The sequence below is a fragment of the Oncorhynchus tshawytscha genome, linkage group LG31, assembly GCF_018296145.1.
Source record: "Oncorhynchus tshawytscha isolate Ot180627B linkage group LG31, Otsh_v2.0, whole genome shotgun sequence".
NCBI lineage: Eukaryota > Metazoa > Chordata > Actinopteri > Salmoniformes > Salmonidae > Oncorhynchus > Oncorhynchus tshawytscha.
In genome coordinates this window covers 34767686-34785771 of record NC_056459.1, presented here as the reverse complement: position 1 = coordinate 34785771, position 18086 = coordinate 34767686, and positions in this window count along the sequence as shown.

Sequence of the window (18086 nt, the reverse complement as noted above, 5' to 3'; positions counted from 1 at the left end):
ATATAATGGAGAGAGGAGAGAGAGAGATGGAGAGGGCAACAGAGGAATAGAATGGAGAGAGGAGAGAGAGAGATGGAGAGGAATATAATGGAGAGAGAGATGGAGAGGGCCACACAGAGGAATATAATGGAGAGAGGAGAGAGAGAGATGGAGAGGGCAACAGAGGAATATAATGGAGAAAGGAGAGAGAGATGGAGAGGGCAACAGAGGAATATAATGGAGAGAGGAGAGAGAGAGATGGAGAGGGCAACAGAGGAATATAATGGAGAGAGGAGAGAGAGAGATGGAGAGGGCAACAGAGGAATATAATGGAGAGAGGAGAGAGAGAGATGGAGAGGGCAACAGAGGAATATAATGGAGAAAGGAGAGAGAGATGGAGAGGGCAACAGAGGAATATAATGGAGAAAGGAGAGAGAGTGATGGAGAGGGCAACAGAGGAATATAATGGAGAGAGGAGAGAGAGAGATGGAGAGGGCAACAGAGGAATATAATGGAGAGAGGAGAGAGAGATGGAGAGGGCGACAGAGGAATTATGTACCCCCTAGACACAACTACGACAAAATAACCAACAAAAACCAAGTCTCTTGGAGCATTCACAGTCAGTCCACTGACACACCTATCAGATCACAGTCAGTCCACTGACACACCTATCAGATCACAGTCAGTCCACTGACACACCTATCAGATCACAGTCAGTCCACTGACACACCTATCAGATCACAGTCAGTCCACTGACACACCTATCAGATCACAGTCAGTCCACTGACACACCTATCAGATCACAGTCAGTCCACTGACACACCTATCAGATCACAGTCAGTCCACTGACACACCTATCAGATCACAGTCAGTCCACTGACACACCTATCAGATCACAGTCAGTCCACTGACACACCTATCAGATCACAACAAAATCACACTCTACATGAACAGAGCTTTGCTCAATCGTGATGCATCGAAGCCAAAGGAACTGAATAATATTAAGAAATGCTATAGATGGAAGGAAAGTAGTGTGGAAATCGAGCAAAAACAACAACAAGGCAACAGCAAATTAAATCCCTCCTAAAACATTTTCCTGGACAAAATGTTCCACTATAATAGTGAAGGTATAAACCTGGCAAGTAGGAAACCTAAACAAAATATTTGACCTCTCAGCTTCCCTATCAAATCAAAAGAATTCAAGCAGATAACCTAAGAAAATTGACATCAATGACACATGGTTTTAGAAAGAAACTGAGAAACATATCCAAACATAGAGACCCAGAAAACCTGAGCCTACACCTTCACTATGGTGAATCACTAAAACAATACAGAAATACACTACGGAAAAAGATGGAACAGCACGTCAGAAATCAGCTCAATGTAATTGAACAATCCATATGATCTAACCACTTCTAAACAAACAACAACATAGTTATCTATCCAAAACAGAGATGTATGGATAAACCACTTCTCCAATCTTTTTGGCTCTATAACAAAGAACAAACAGCAACAGCATATACATGATCAAATATAAATCTTAGAATCAACTGTTAAAGACCCCACTGGATTCTCCAACTACATTGAATGAACTACAGGACAAAATACAAACAGTCCAACCCAAAAATAACTGTGGTGTTGATGGTTTCCTCAATGAAATGATGAAATATACAGACCACAAATTCCAATTGGCTGTAGTTACTCTGTTATATTCCCCAGTATTTGGAACCAAGGACTGATCACCCCAATCCACAAAAGTGGAGACACATTTGACCCCAATAACCACCGTGGGATATGTATCAACAGCAACCTTGGGAAAATCCTCCTCATTATCATTAACAGCAGACTCGAAGTCATCTCATGCTTTTGACTGAACTTGGCATGAGGGTCTGCTATACAAACTGATGGAAAGGGGTGTTGTGGGAAAAACATACAACATTATAAAATCCATGTACACAAACAACAAGTGTGCGGTTAAAATGGGCTAAAAACAAACACATTTCTTTCCACAGGACAGAAATGCAGCTTAATCAATAAATATATAAACAAAAAAAAACACAAAAAAAATATATAAACAAAAAAACAAATGTTCTCTCATTGTCAACTGCGTTTATTTTCAGCAAATTTAACATGTGTAAATATTTGTATGAACATAACAAGATTCAACAACTGAGACATAAACTGAACAAGTTCCACAGACATGTGACTAACAGAAATGGAATAATGTGTCCCTGAACAAAGGGGGGGGTGGTCAAAATCAAAAGTAACAGTCAGTATCTGGTGTGGCCACCAGCTGCATTAAGTACTGCAGTGCATCTCCTCCTCACGGACTGCACCAGAACGAACAGTTCTTGCTGTGAGATGTCACCCCACCCTTCCACCTTGGCACCTGCAAGTTCCCGGACATTTCTGGGGGGAATGGCCCTAGCCCTCACCCGGATTGAGATCCGGGCTCTTCGCTGGCCATGGCAGAACACTGACATTCCTGTCTTGCAGGAAATCACGCACAGAACTAGCAGTATGGTTGGTGGCATTGTCATGCTGGAGGGTCATATCAGGATGAGCCTGCAGGAAGGGTACCACATGAGGGAGGAGGATGTCTTCCCTGTAACGCACAGCGTTGAGATTTCCTGCAATGACAATAAGCTCAGTCCAATGATGCTGTGACACACCACCTCAGACCATGACGGACCCTCCACCTCCAAATAGATCCCGCGCCCATAGGCAACGTTACTGCCGATTATATCTGGTGGGGACCTGCCTTAAGACAGGCCTACAAGCCCTCACCCCAGCCTCTCTTAGCCTATTGCGGACAGTCTGAGCACTGATGGAGGGATTGTGCGTTCCTGGTGTAATTCGGGCAGTTGTTGTTGCCATCCTCTACCTGTCCCGCAGGTGTGATGCTCAGATGTACCGATCCTGTGCAGGTGTTGTTACACGTGGTCTGCAACTGCGAGGACGATCAGCTATCCGTCCTGTCTCCCTGTAGCGCTGTCTTAGGTGTCTCACAGTACGGACATTGCAATTTATTGCCCTGGCCACATCTGCAGTCCTCATGCCTTCTTGCAGCATGCCTAAGGCACGTTCACGCAGATGAGCAGGGACACTGAGCATTTTTATTTTTGTGTTTTTCAGAGTCAGTAGAAAGGCCTCTTTAGTGTCCTACGTATTCATAACTGTGACCTTAATTGCCTACTGTCTGTAAGCTGTTAGTGTCTTAACGACCGTTCCACAGGTGCATGTTCATTAATTGTTTATGTTTCATTGAACAAACATGGGGAAACAGTGTTTAAACATTTTACAATGAAGGTCTGTGAAGCTATTTGGATTTTTACAAATTGTCTTCGAAAGACAGGGTCCTGAAAAAAGGAAGTTTATTTTTTTGCTGGGTTTTTATATCAATATATATACCTACAATATATATACAGTATATATATATATATATATCATTGGCGAGGGCACTAGAACAGTTTGCAGCACCCAGCCTCACCCTACTAGAATCTCGAGTCAAATGTCTACTGTTTGCTGATTATCTGGTGCTTCTGTCTCCAACCAAGGAGGGCCTACAGCAGCACATAGATCTTCTGCACAGATTCTGTCAGACCTGGGCCATGACAGTAAATCTCAGTAAGACAAAAATAATGGTGTTCCACAAAAGGTCCAGTTGCCAGGACAACAAATACAAATTCCATCTGGACATCGTTTCCTTAGAGAACAGAAAAAACTATACATACCTCAGCCTAAACATCAGCACCACAGGTAAATACATACCTCAGCCTAAAACATCAGCACCACAGGTAACTACATACCTCAGCCTAAAACATCAGCACCACAGGTAACTACATACCTCAGCCTAAACATCAGCACCACAGGTAAATACATACCTCAGCCTAAACATCAGCACCACAGGTAAATACATACCTCAGCCTAAACATCAGCACCACAGGTAAATACATACCTCAGCCTAAACATCAGCACCACAGGTAAATACATACCTCAGCCTAAAACATCAGCACCACAGGTAACTACATACCTCAGCCTAAAACATCAGCACCACAGGTAACTATACTTACCTCAGCCTAAAACATCAGCACCACAGGTAACTACATACCTCAGCCTAAACATCAGCACCACAGGTAACTACATACCTCAGCCTAAAACATCAGCACCACAGGTAACTACATACCTCAGCCTAAAACATCAGTACCACAGGTAACTACATACCTCAGCCTAAAACATCAGCACCACAGGTAACTATACTTACCTCAGCCTAAAACATCAGCACCACAGGTAACTACATACCTCAGCCTAAAACATCAGCACCACAGGTAAATACATACCTCAGCCTAAACATCAGCACCACAGGTAACTACATACCTCAGCCTAAAACATCAGCACCACAGGTAACTACATACCTCAGCCTAAACATCAGCACCACAGGTAACTACATACCTCAGCCTAAACATCAGCACCACAGGTAACTACATACCTCAGCCTAAAACATCAGCACCACAGGTAACTACATACCTCAGCCTAAACATCAGCACCACAGGTAAATACATACCTCAGCCTAAAACATCAGCACCACAGGTAACTACATACCTCAGCCTAAAACATCAGCACCACAGGTAACTTGGCCTTCTAGGACCAAGCTAAAAATACTTGAATCAGTTATGGAACCCATTGCCCTTTATGGTTGTGGGGTCTGGGGTCCGCTCACCAACCAAGAATTCACAAAATGGGACAAACACCAAATTGAGACTCTGCAAAAATATCCTCTGTGTACAATGCAAAACACCAAATAATGCATGCAGAGTAGAATTAGGCCGATACCCGCTAATTATTCAAATCAATAAATGAGCCATTCAATTCTACAACCACCTTAAAGGAAGCGATTCCCAAACCTTCCATTACAAAGCCATCACCTACAGAGCAATAAAGAGAGAGAGAGAGAGAGAGAGTCAGAGAGAGAGAGAGTGAGAGAGAGGGAGAGCTGAAGCATAACCTGTCCTATAGTAAAACCTCTCCCTTCACTCCCTCCTCCTCTCCCCCCACTCCCCCACTCCCTCCTCCTCTCCTTCTAGTCTCTCCTCCTCTCCCTTCACTCCCTCCTCCTCTCCCTCCATTCTCTTCTCCTCGCCCCCACTCCCTCCTCCTCTCCCTCCATTCTCTTCTCCCCCTCACTCCCTCGTCTTCTCCTCTCCCTCACTCCCTCCACTCCCTCCTCCTCTCCCTCCATTCTCTTCTCCCCCCCGCACTCCCTCCTCCTCTCCGTCCATTCTCTTCTCCTCTCCTCTCCCACTCCCCCCACTCCTCCCAGTCTCAGTACCTAATTAGGGAAGTGTCATACTACACCCTCCACCTCCCCTCTTTCTGTCTCTACCCCTCCACCTCCTTTCTTTCTGTCTCTACCCCTCCACCTCCCCTCTTTCTGTCTCTACCCCCACCTCCTCCCTTCTTTCTGTTTCTACCCCCTCCACCCCCCTCTTTCTGTCTCTACCCCCTCCACCTCCCTTCTTTCTGTCTCTACCCCCTCCACCTCCCCTCTTTCTGTTTCTACCCCCACCTCCTCCCTTCTTTCTGTTTCTACCCCCTCCACCTCCCCTCTTTCTGTCTCTACCCCCTCCACCTCCCTTCTTTCTGTCTCTACCCCCTCCACCTCCCCTCTTTCTGTTTCTACCCCCACCTCCTCCCTTCTTTCTGTTTCTACCCCCTCCACCTCCCCTCTTTCTGTCTCTACCCCCTCCACCTCCCTTCTTTCTGTCTCTACCCCTCCACCTCCCCTCTTTCTGTCTCTACCCCCTCTACCTCCCTTCTTTCTGTCTCTACCCCCTCTACCTCCCCTCTTTCTGTCTCTACCCCTCCACCTCCCTTCTTTCTGTCTCTACCCCCTCCACCTCCCCTCTTTCTGTCTCTACCCCCTCTACCTCCCTTCTTTCTGTCTCTACCCCCTCTACCTCCCCTCTTTCTGTCTCTACCCCCACCACCTCCCTTCTTTCTGTCTGTACCCCCCTCCACCTCCCCTCTTTCTGTCTCTACCCCCTCCACCTCCCTTCTTTCTGTCTCTACCCCCACCACCTCCCCTCTTTCTGTCTCCCCCACCCTTCACCCCCTCTTTCTGTCTCTACCCCATCTCCTCCCATTTTTCTGTCTCTACCCCCTCTACCTCCCCTCTTTCTGTCTCTACCCCCTCTTCCTCCCCTCTTTCTGTCTCTACCCCCACCACCTCCCTTCTTTCTGTCTCTACCCCCTCTCTACCTCCCCTCTTTCTGTCTCTACCCCCTCTACCTCCCCTCTTTCTGTCTCTACCCCCTCTCATCCCCTCTTTGTCTCTACCCCCTCCACCTCCCCTCTTTCTGTCTCCAGCCCCCTCCATCTCCCCTCTTTCTGTCTCTACCCCCTCCATCTCCCCTCTTTCTGTCTCTACCCCCTCTACCTCCCCTCTTTCTGTCTCTACCCCCTCTACCTCCCCTCTTTCTGTCTCTACCCCCTCTACCTCCCCTCTTTCTGTCTCTATCCCCCTCTACCTCCCCTCTTTCTGTCTCTACCCCCTACCTCCCCTCTTTCTGTCTCTACCCCCTACCTCCCTCTACCCCCTATCTCCCCTCTTTCTGTCTCTACCCCCCACCTCCTCCCCTCTTTCTGTCTCTTTCTCTTTCTCTCTACCCCCTCCACCTCCCCTCTTTCTGTCTCTACCCCCCCACCTCCCCTCTTTCTGTCTCTACCCCCACCCCCCACCTCCCCTCTTGCTGTCTCTACCCCCTCTACCTCCCCTCTTTCTGTCTCTACCCCCTACCTCCCCTCATTCTGTCTCTACCCCCTCTACCTCCCCTCTTTCTGTCTCTACCCCCTCTACCTCCCCTCTTTCTGTCTCTATCCCCCTACCTCCCCTCTTTCTGTCTCTATCCCCCTACCTCCCCTCTTTGTCTCTACCCCCTATCTCCCCTCTTTCTGTCTCTACCCCCTACCTCCTCCCCTCTTTCTGTCTCTACCCCCCTACCTCCCCTCTTTCTGTCTCTATCCCCCTACCTCCCTCTTTCTGTCTCTACCCCCCTCCTCCTCCCCTCTTTCTGTCTCTACCCCCTACCTCCCCTCTTTCTGTCTCTATCCCCCTCTACCTCCCCTCTTTCTGTCTCTACCCCCCTACCTCCCCTCATTCTGTCTCTACCCCCTACCTCCCTCTTTCTGTCTCTACCCCCTACCTCCCCTCATTCTGTCTCTACCCCCCTACCTCCCCTCTTTCTGTCTCTATCCCCCTCTACCTCCCCTCTTTCTGTCTCTACCCCCCTACCTCCCCTCATTCTGTCTCTACCCCCTACCTCCCCTCATTCTGTCTCTACCCCCTACCTCCCCTCTTTCTGTCTCTATCCCCCTCTACCTCCCCTCTTCTGTCTCTACCCCCCTACCTCCCCTCATTCTGTCTCTACCCCCTACCTCCCTCTTTCTGTCTCCCCCCTACCTCCCCTCATTCTGTCTCTACCCCCTACCTCCCCTCATTCTGTCTCTACCCCCTACCTCCCCTCTTTCTGTCTCTATCCCCCTCTACCTCCCCTCTTTCTGTCTCTATCCCCCTCTACCTCCCCTCATTCTGTCTCTACCCCCCTACCTCCCCTCATTCTGTCTCTACCCCCCTACCTCCCCTCTTTCTGTCTCTACCCCCCCCTACCTCCCCTCATTCTGTCTCTACCCCCCTACCTCCCCTCATTCTGTCTCTACCCCCTCTACCTCCCCTCATTCTGTCTCTACCCCCTACCTCCCCTCATTCTGTCTCTACCCCCTACCTCCCCTCATTCTGTCTCTACCCCCCCTCCCCTCTTTCTGTCTCTACCCCCTACCTCCCCTCTTTCTGTCTCTATCCCCCTCTACCTCCCCTCATTCTGTCTCTACCCCCTACCTCCCCTCATTCTGTCTCTATCCCCCCCTCTTTCCTCCCCTCATTCTGTCTCTACCCCCCCTACCTCCCCTCATTCTGTCTCTACCCCCTCTACCTCCCCTCATTCTGTCTCTACCCCCTCTACCTCCCCTCTTTCTGTCTCTACCCCCTACCTCCCCTCATTCTGTCTCTACCCCCTACCTCCCCATTCTTCTCTGTCTCTACCCCCCTACCTCCCCTCTTTCTGTCTCTATCCCCCTCTACCTCCCCTCATTCTGTCTCTACCCCCTACCTCCCCTCTTTCTTTTTTTGCGTTTTCCAATTAAGAACATTCAAAACAAAAGTGAAAAGATATTAGACAACGATAGGACAAAGTGACAGTAACAGACGAGCGTAGCAAAAATAAATAATAATTATAATTATATAAACAAACATACAATAAGAAAAGAAAATAAATAACGAGACATTGGATCACCTGCTATACATAGATTCAATCAATGAGATGTGGGGGGAGATTCTCCATATAGTCAATAAACGGTTGCCAAATTCTGTAAAATGTCTTTAACTTATTCACCTCCCCTCTTTCTGTCTCTACCCCCCCCTCCACCTCCCCTCTTTCTGTCTCTACCCCCTCCTCCACCTCCCCTCTTTCTGTCTCTACCCCCCCCCTCCACCTCCCCTCTTTCTGTCTCTACCCCCCTCCACCTCCCCTCTTTCTGTCTCTACCCCCCCTCCACCTCCCCTCTTTCTGTCTCTACCCCCCCCTCCACCTCCCCTCTTTCTGTCTCTACCCCCCTCCACCTCCCCTCTTTCTGTCTCTACCCCCCCCTCCACCTCCCCTCTTTCTGTCTCTACCCCCCCTCCACCTCCCCTCTTTCTGTCTCTACCCCCCCCCTCCACCTCCCCTCTTTCTGTCTCTACCCCCTCCACCTCCCCTCTTTCTGTCTCTACCCCCCTCCACCTCCCCTCTTTCTGTCTCTACCCCCTCCACCTCCCCTCTTTCTGTCTCTACCCCCCTCCACCTCCCCTCTTTCTGTCTCTACCCCCCACCTCCCCTCTGTCTGTCTCTACCCCCCCCCTCCACCTCCCCTCTTTCTGTCTCTACCCCCTCCACCTCCCCTCTTTCTGTCTCTACCCCCCTCCACCTCCCCTCTTTCTGTCTCTACCCCCTCCACCTCCCCTCTTTCTGTCTCTACCCCCCCTCCACCTCCCCTCTTTCTGTCTCTACCCCCCCTCCACCTCCCCTCTTTCTGTCTCTACCCCCCCCTCCACCTCCCCTCTTTCTGTCTCTACCCCCTCCACCTCCCTCTTTCTGTCTCTACCCCCCTCCACCTCCCCCTCTTTCTGTCTCTACCCCCCTCCACCTCCCCTCTTTCTGTCTCTACCCCCCCCCCACCTCCCCTCTTTCTGTCTCTACCCCCCTCCACCTCCCCTCTTTCTGTCTCTACCCCCCCTCCACCTCCCCTCTTTCTGTCTCTACCCCCCTCCACCTCCCCTTTTGTCTCTACCCCCTCCACCTCCCCTCTTTCTGTCTCTACCCCCCTCCACCTCCCCTCTTTCTGTATCTGCCCCCCTCCACCTCCCCTCTTTCTGTCTCTACCCCCTCCACCTCCCCTCTTTCTGTCTCTACCCCCCTCCAACCTCCCCTCTTTCTGTCTCTACCCCCCCCCACCTCCCCTCTTTCTGTATCTACCCCCTAACCTCCCCTCTTTCTGTATCTACCCCCCTCCACCTCCCCTCTTTCTGTAACCTCCCCTCTTTCTGTCTCTACCCCCCCCTCCACCTCCCCTCTTTCTGTATCTACCCCCCTACCTCCCCTCTTTCTGTCTCTACCCCCCTCCACCTCCCCTCTTTCTGTCTCTACCCCCCCTCCACCTCCCTCTTTTCTGTCTCTACCCCCCCCCCTCCACCTCCCCTCTTTCTGTCTCTACCCCCTCCACCTCCCCTCTTTCTGTCTCTACCCCCCCCTCCACCTCCCCTCTTTCTTCTCTACCCCCCCCACCTCCCCTCTTTCTGTCTCTACCCCCTCCACCTCCCCTCTTTCTGTCTCTACCCCCCCCCACCTCCCCTCTTTCTGTATCTACCCCCCCCTCCATCCCCTCTTTCTGTCTCTACCCCCCCTCCACCTCCCCTCTTTCTGTCTCTACCCCCCCCTCCACCTCCCCTCTTTCTGTCTCTACCCCCCTCCCCTCCACCTCCCCTCTTTCTGTCTCTCCCCCTCCACCTCCCCTCTTTCTGTCTCTACCCCCCTCCACCTCCCCTCTTTCTGTCTCTACCCCCCCTCCACCTCCCCTCTTTCTGTCTCTACCCCCCTCCACCTCCCCTCTTTCTGTCTCTACCCCCCCTCCACCTCCCCTCTTTCTGTCTCTCAATAAACCTCCCCTCTTTCTGTCTCTACCCCCCTCCACCTCCCCTCTTTCTGTCTCTAAATGTCCACCTCCCCTCTTTCTTCTCTATTCCACCTCCCCTCTTTCTGTCTCTACCCCCCTCCACCTCCCCTCTTTCTGTCTCTACCCCCTCCACCTCCCCTCTTTCTGTATCTGCACACTCTAACTCTCCATTTTAATTTAAACCCTCTAACTCTCCATCCATTTCAATGTAAAGTTTGTATTGGCATGGGAAACATATGTTAACATCGCCAAAGCAAGTGAAATAGATAATAAACAAAAATGTATAAACGATACAAACTAACAGTAAACATTACATTTACAAAAGTTCCAAAAGAATAATGAAATTTCAAAAGTCGTATTATGTGCAAATAGTTGAAGTACAAAAGGGAAAATAGATATACATAAATATGACCATCTTGTTGCGAGTGTCGTCATCTGAAGAGGAGGAATCGGACCAAAGCGCCGCGTGGTAGTGTTCATGACATTTTATTAAACAGAACACCGAAACACAATAACAAAGAGATTAAACGAAACCGAAACAGTGCTGTCAGGTGCAGAAAACACTAAACAGAAAATAACTACCCACTAAACATAGGTGGGAAAAAGCTGCCTAAGTATGGTTCTCAATCAGAGACAACGATAGTCAGCTGTCCCTGATTGAGAACCATACCCGGCCAAAACATAGAAATAGAAAACATAGAAAACAGAACATAGAATGCCCACCCCAAATCACGCCCTGACCAAACCAAAATAGAGACATAAAAAGCTCTCTAAGTTCAGGGCGTGACACATCTCATATGTTGAATTATTGAGTTAGTTTACCCCAGTGGTGTCATTAGGAATGTTTTTGGTCCAGCTCTAAACCATTTGATGAAAGAAAAGAATCACACATGACTTATGCTATGCAGTATTTAAAAAAATAATAATTACTGACACATTTTAATTAATTAAAAATAAACAATGTATTATACTGTACTACGCAGCAGCAGGTCACTGCAAGAAGCCCTGGAGTGAGGCGGTGTCTGCTGTGATTGGTGGTGATTTCACAACGCTCAGGTCCATGGACCCCTCTTCAACCCATACAGCACTGGTTAGACTTCACTGTCAATCACTCAGCAAAACGCCTGTCACTCAGGCAGAGTGTGTAGTGTAGCGCAGAGCAAATGGATTCTTTTTCTAAAGAAAGTGGCCAATGTGTGACATCAGAGTCCACATTTAGAAATTGTTTTCATGTACTTTTAAAATAAGATTTTCTTAGCAGCTTCACGTGTGTGGTTACAAGAATAAGAGTCTACTGTAGATAGGCACAATGAGACCGTGACCCCTAGCAACAACAGAACAGCTACCTGTCATGAAACATCAGCAATCTAGTAGCCAGTTCTGTTTGTAATTTAGTCAACTTCTCTATCGTTAATAACCTTGCTGAACCTTCCAGTAGAATGAAAAGATAAACACCATTTCTATACTTTTTTATAGTTCATATAATATAATAAAATAATATAATTCAAGGCAGTTCTGTCAACAAAATCATTGACAATAATAATAACACAGTAAACGTCTCATTCTTGCTTCCTCTGTCCTTATTTCCTCCACTCCTCTCCTTGAAAGTGCACTGGAGGCTGATAGGAGGAACCTTCCCTACTCTCCCCCAATGTGCTTTGAGAGGGAGGTGATGAATGGATAAAATAAGAGAGGGGGGGATCTCAATTGTATTTCCTTCATTCTTCAAATCCTCTCTCCTCATCTCCTCCTTAAAACCCATTGGATAAGTGAGGGGTAAGTGAGGGGAGGGACCTTTTTTAATGCCACACTGGAAGCCATAAGTCATGATCTCAGTCAAAATCCACTTGGTCGTTGAGTAACTGTAATCTCCTCTTATGCACTCTGGTCATGCTTTGGTAGTTCCCAACTTGCTAACAACCATCAGGTCCTAATGGCCTGGTACTCAGGGCTCTTACTGTCCCTCCATCAGGTCCTAAGGTCCTGGTACTCAGGGCTATATTGTCCCTCCATCAGGTCCTAATGGCCTGGTACTCGGGGCTCTATTGTCCCTCCAATCAGGACCTAATGGCCTGGTACTAGGGGCTCTATTGTTAATCAATCAATCAAATGTATTTATAAAGCCCTTCTTACATCAGCGGATGTCACAAGTGCAAGTGCTGTACAGAAGTGCTGTACAGAAACCCAGCCTAAATCCCCAAACAGCAAGCAATGCAGGTGTAGAAGCACAAAAACTCCCTAGAAAGGCCAGAACCTAGGATGAAACCTAGAGAGGAACCAGGCTATGAGGGGTGGCCAGTCCTCTTCTGGCTGTGCTGGGTGGAAATTATAACGGAACATGGCCAAGATGTTCAAATGTTCATAGATGACAGCAGGGTCAAATAATAATAATCACAGTGGTTGTCGGGGGTGCAACAGATTAGCACCTCAGGAGTAAATGTCAGTTGGCTTTTCATAGTCGATCATTCAGAGTATCTCTACCGCTCCTGCTGTCTCTAGAGAGTTGAAAACAGCAGGTCTGGGACAGGTAGCACGTCCTGTGAACAAGTCAGGGTTCCATAGCCGCAGGCAGAACAGATGAAACTGGAGCAGCAGCACGGCCAGGTGGACTGGGGACAGCAAGGAGTCATCAGGCCAGGTAGTCCTCATTCATGGTCCTAATGCTCAGGTCTTCTGAGTGAGAGAAAGAAAGAAAGAAAGAAAGAAAGAGAGAGAGAGAGAAAGAAAGAGAAATAGAGAGAGCATTCTTAAACTCTTTTGGGACAGGGAGCAGCATTTTCACTTTAGGATGAATAGCAGAGTGAACTACCTCCTACTCTGTCCCAGACGCTAATATATGCATAGTATCATTAGTTTTGGATAGAAAACACTCTGAAGTTTGAGTGAAGCCTACTGAATACACATTGAGATATGGATAAAGTTACACTTCCTACGGCTTCCACTAGATGTCAACCGTCTTTAGAAACTTGAATGAGGATTCTACTATAAAGGAGGGGCTCATGAGACCTCTTTGAGTCAGTGGTCAGGCAGAGAGCCTTGGTCTCATGACGCGCGCTCCCGACAGAGTTACCTCTCGTTCCAGTGCTATTCATCAGACAAAGGAATTCTCCGGTTGGAACACTGTTGATGTTTTATGTTAAAAACATCCTAAAGATATATTCCATACATCATTTGACATGTTTATAAAGGAGTGTAAAGGAACATTTCGAGTTTTTGTCTGGATGAAGTGCCTGCGCCTCATGAAGATGGATTACTGGGCTGAACACGCTAACAACAAGTGGCTATTTGGACATAAATGATGGACTTTATGGAACTTTATGGAACAAATCAGTCATGTATTGTCGAACTGGCATTCCTGGGAGTGCCTTCTAATGAAGATCTTCAAAAGTAAGTGAATATTTACGGTGTTGTTTCTAACTTTTGTTGACTCCAAAATGGCGGATACTCCTCTGGCTGTTTTGGGCTCTGAGCGCCGTTCTCAGATTACACTTTTTATGTAAAGTTTGTTATAAATCTGACACAGCTTTAAGGAGAAGTCTATCTTTAATTATATGAATAACAATTGTGTCTTTTATCAATGTTTATTATGAGTATTTCTGCAAAAATCACCAGATGTTTTGGAATCAAAACATTACTGCACAGTATTTTCTGTACACCAAAGAGCTAGTTTCTTATTACAAATGTTTTTAGTTTTTAGGGGTGCAACTGCATCTAGGCTATTGCGCAAGGTTAAATTGAGTTCCTCAGTTGGGTAGTTAACTGATTTCTGTCCTCGGGTAGGCAGAGGGAGTCTGGAAGGGCATCCAGGAATCTTTGGGTTGTCTGAGAATGTATTGCATGACTTTTGATGATCCTTGGTTGGGGTCTGAGCAGATTATTTGTTGCAATTGCAAACATAATAAAATGGTGGTCCGATAGTTAAGGATTATGAGGAAAAACATTAAGATCCACAACGTTTATTCCACGGGACAAAACTAGGTCCAGAGTATGACTGTGACAGTGAGTGGGTCCAGAGACATGTTGGACAAAACCCACTGAGTCGACGATGTCTCCAAAAGCATTTTGGAGTGGGTCTGTGGACTTTTCCATGTGAATATTAAAGTCACCAACAATTTGAATATAATCTGCCATGACTACAAGGTCTGATAGGAATTCAGGGAACTCAGTGAGGAACGCTGTATATGGCCCAGGAGGCCTGTAAACTGTAGCTATAAAAAGTGATTGAGTAGGCTGCATAGATTTCATAACTAGAAGCTCAAAAAACTCATTTATTTTTGTAAATTGAAATTTGCTATTGTAAATGTCAGCAACACCTCGTAAATGTTAGCAACACACGCAGGGGATCACTAGTGTAACCAGGAGGTGAGGCCTCATTTTAGCTTTCTGGCGCACAGAGCACAGAGCTTTCAAAATAAGAGTCACTTCCTGATTGGATTTTTCTCAGGCTTTCGCCTGCAACATCAGTTCTGTTATACTCACAGACAATATTTTTACAGTTTTGGAAACGTTAGAGTGTTTTCTATCCTAAGCTGTCAATTATATGCATATTCTAGCATCTGGTCCTGAGAAATAGGCCGTTTACTTTGGGAACGTTATTTTTCTAAAAATAAAAATAGTGCCCCCTAGCTTCAAGAGGTTAAATAATGGCAGGACGGAGGAGGTCTTTATTCCAGTGAGACTGCTAAGGCGAACACCACCATGTTAAGTTTTGCCCAACCTAGATTGTGTCACAGACACGGTCTCAATGGGAATAGCTGAACTGACTACACTGACTGTGCTAGTGGCAGACTACACTAAGCTGGCAGGCTGGCTAACAACCTTCTGCCTGTTAGCCTGTTATCTCATTTTGGAGCTAGGGGAGTTAGAGCCCTGTCGATGTTCGTAGATAAGATGAGAGCACACCTCCAGCTAGGATGGAGTCCTCCTCAACAGGCCAGGCAGGGTCCATTTTGTTTGTGAGTCCCAGAAAGAGGGCCAATTATCTACAAATTCCTTCTTTTGGAAGGGGTAAAATACTGTTTTCAACCAGCGATTGAGTTGTGAGACTCTGCTGTAGAGCTCATCACTCCCCCTAACTGGGAGGGGGCCAGAGACAATTACTCCTGCTGCCACATCTTTCTAGCTGATTTACACGCTGAAGCAATGTTGCGCTTAGTGACCTCTGACTGTTTCATCCTAACATCGTTGGTGCCGACGTGGATAACAATATCCCTATACTCTCTGCACTCGCCAATTTTAACCTTAGCCAGCACCATCTTCAGATTAGCCTTAACGTCGGTAGCCCTGCCCCCTGGTAAACAGTGTATGATCGCTGGATGATTCGTTTTAAGTCTAATACTGCGGTTAATGGAGTCGCCAATGACTACGGTTTTCATTTTGTCAGAGCTAATGGTGCGAAGCTTCGGCGTCTCAGACCCCGTAATGGGAGGAGTAGAGACCAGAGAAGGCTTGGTCTCTGACTCCGCTGCTGAAAGCGGAGAACCGGTTGAAAGTTTTCTGTCGGCTGAATGAGCGACACCGGTTGAGCATTCCTACATACAGCATTTCATTCCAGAAGCCATGAGAAAATTGTACGGCTGCAGGGACTGTGCGAAGGGATTTATACTACTATCTGTACTTACTGGTGGCACAGACGCTGTTTCATCCTTTCCTACACTGAAATTACCCTTGCCTAACGATTGCGTCTGAAGCTGGGCTTGCAGCACTGCTATCCTCGCCATAAGGCGATAGTCCTCCTGTATATTATGAGTACAGCGACTGCAATTAGAAGGCATCATGTTAATATTACTACTTAGCTTCTGCTGGTGGCGGTCCTGATGATCCACGTCCAGATAAAGCGTCCGGAGTGAAAAAGTTGAATGAAAAAAGTTGAGCGAGGGAAAAACTAAACATTTTAACGGGAATTAAAAAGTAAAAAACGTAAAGTTGGCAGGTAGCAAAGTAAGATTGGCAACAAAAAGTAAAATGCAAAAGGTAAACAAGTCTACAAGCTCTCATGAGGAAAGGAATTTAACAAACCTATCGCAGTGAAACATTTTTTCGCAGTAATAGCTACTGTAAATTGGACAGTGCAGTTATAATTGAATCCAAGATGGCGTAGCAGTCAGACGTCTTGTCGTGTCGTGTCCCTTGTATATATCGTTTTTTTGACATATTTTTTTTCGCATATCTTTTAAAACATTTTGCTAAACCTCAACATCTAAATATTCTCCTGCAACCCGCCTCACCCAATGTAGCGCGGATCTGCTTTTTTTTCTAAAGTATTTATATTTACTTCGGATCCGGAACCCCTCAACTGAAGCTAGCCAGCTAACTACCAGCTATCAGTCAGCAAACCATTGCTAGCGGTCTTCAGCTAACCGGTCATCAGCTAACCTTTAGCTCGGAAAGCTCTCGCCAGTTCGAACAACGCGACTCTAACCAGAGCATAACGGACCTATTATTTTTTATCCCCGGATTCCCACTGGATTCCCACCGCAAACTGAACATTTTCAGCTGGATCTTCACAACTAGCTAACTAGCTAACCGCAACCCCGGATGATTACTCCTGGCTAGCGTTTCCATCTACTTAGCTTGAAGCTAGCCCGGCCAGAGCTCCTGTGCTACCAACGAAGCATACTCCTGGGCTACAATATCCGGACCCACGACCGGTCTATCGATGTCACCGCATGAAGAGGCATAAACAGACTCACCCCATCGCGACGTCCCCCAAAGGCTAACTTTCTAGCCCTTGCTATCTCCTTGCTTGCTAATTCGGCCTGCTAACTGCTAGCTTGTTTAGCCCCGGTCCGCTAACTGCTACCTTGTTTAGCCCCGGCCTACTAACTGTTAGCTTGTTAGCACAGGCCTGCTAACCGTCTGAATCGCCGCGTCCCAACCACTCACTGGACCCATATTTACTTTCAATCTCTTTTCGATTTTTAATTCGTTTATACCTTCCGGTAACCTGCCTCACCCAATGTGATACGGAATCGCTATTATTTTTAATTTTTAGAACACATTCAAGGACCTCCAGAAGCTAACCAGCTTACTAGCTACAAGCTATTTAGTCATTGTTAGCCACTGCTAGCGGCTTTTACCTTCTGCACAGCCAGACAGTTTTTTTAACCTGGATAATACTCGCCAGTCTAGCTTCCCTGCCCCATCCACCGCTGCCCCCTGGACACTGATCACTTGGCTACATAGCTGATGCATGCTGGACTGTCCATTAATCACGGTACTCCATTCTGCTTGTTTAAGTTTTATCTGTCGGCCCCATTTCTGTGTGTAGTTAATCCCCCTGCCTAGTCAATGCCATTTTACCTGCTGTTGTTGTGCTAGCTGATTAGCTGTTGTCTCACCTACTGTTTTAGCTACTGTTTTAGCTAGCTCTCCCAATTCAACACCTGTGATTACTGTATGCCTCGCTGTATGTCTCTCTCAAATGTCAATATGCCTTGTATACTGTTGTTCAGGTTAGTTATCATTGTTTTAGTTTACAATGGAGCCCCTAGTTCCACTCTTCATACCCCTGATACCTCCTTTGTCCCACCTCCCACACATGCAGTGACCTCACCCATTACAACCAGCATGTCCAGAGATACAACCTCTCTCATCATCACCCAGTGCCTGGGCTTAACTCTGCTGTACCCGCACCCCACCATACCCCTGTCTGCGCATTATGCCCTGAATATATTCTACCATGCCCAGAAATCTGCTCCTTTTATTCTCTGTCCCCAACGCTCTAGGCTACCAGTTTTGATAGCCTTTAGCCGCACCCTCATACTACTCCTCCTCTGTTCCGCGGGTGATGTGGAGGTAAACCCAGGCCCTGCATGTCCCGAGGCACCCTCAGCCTTGGTTTC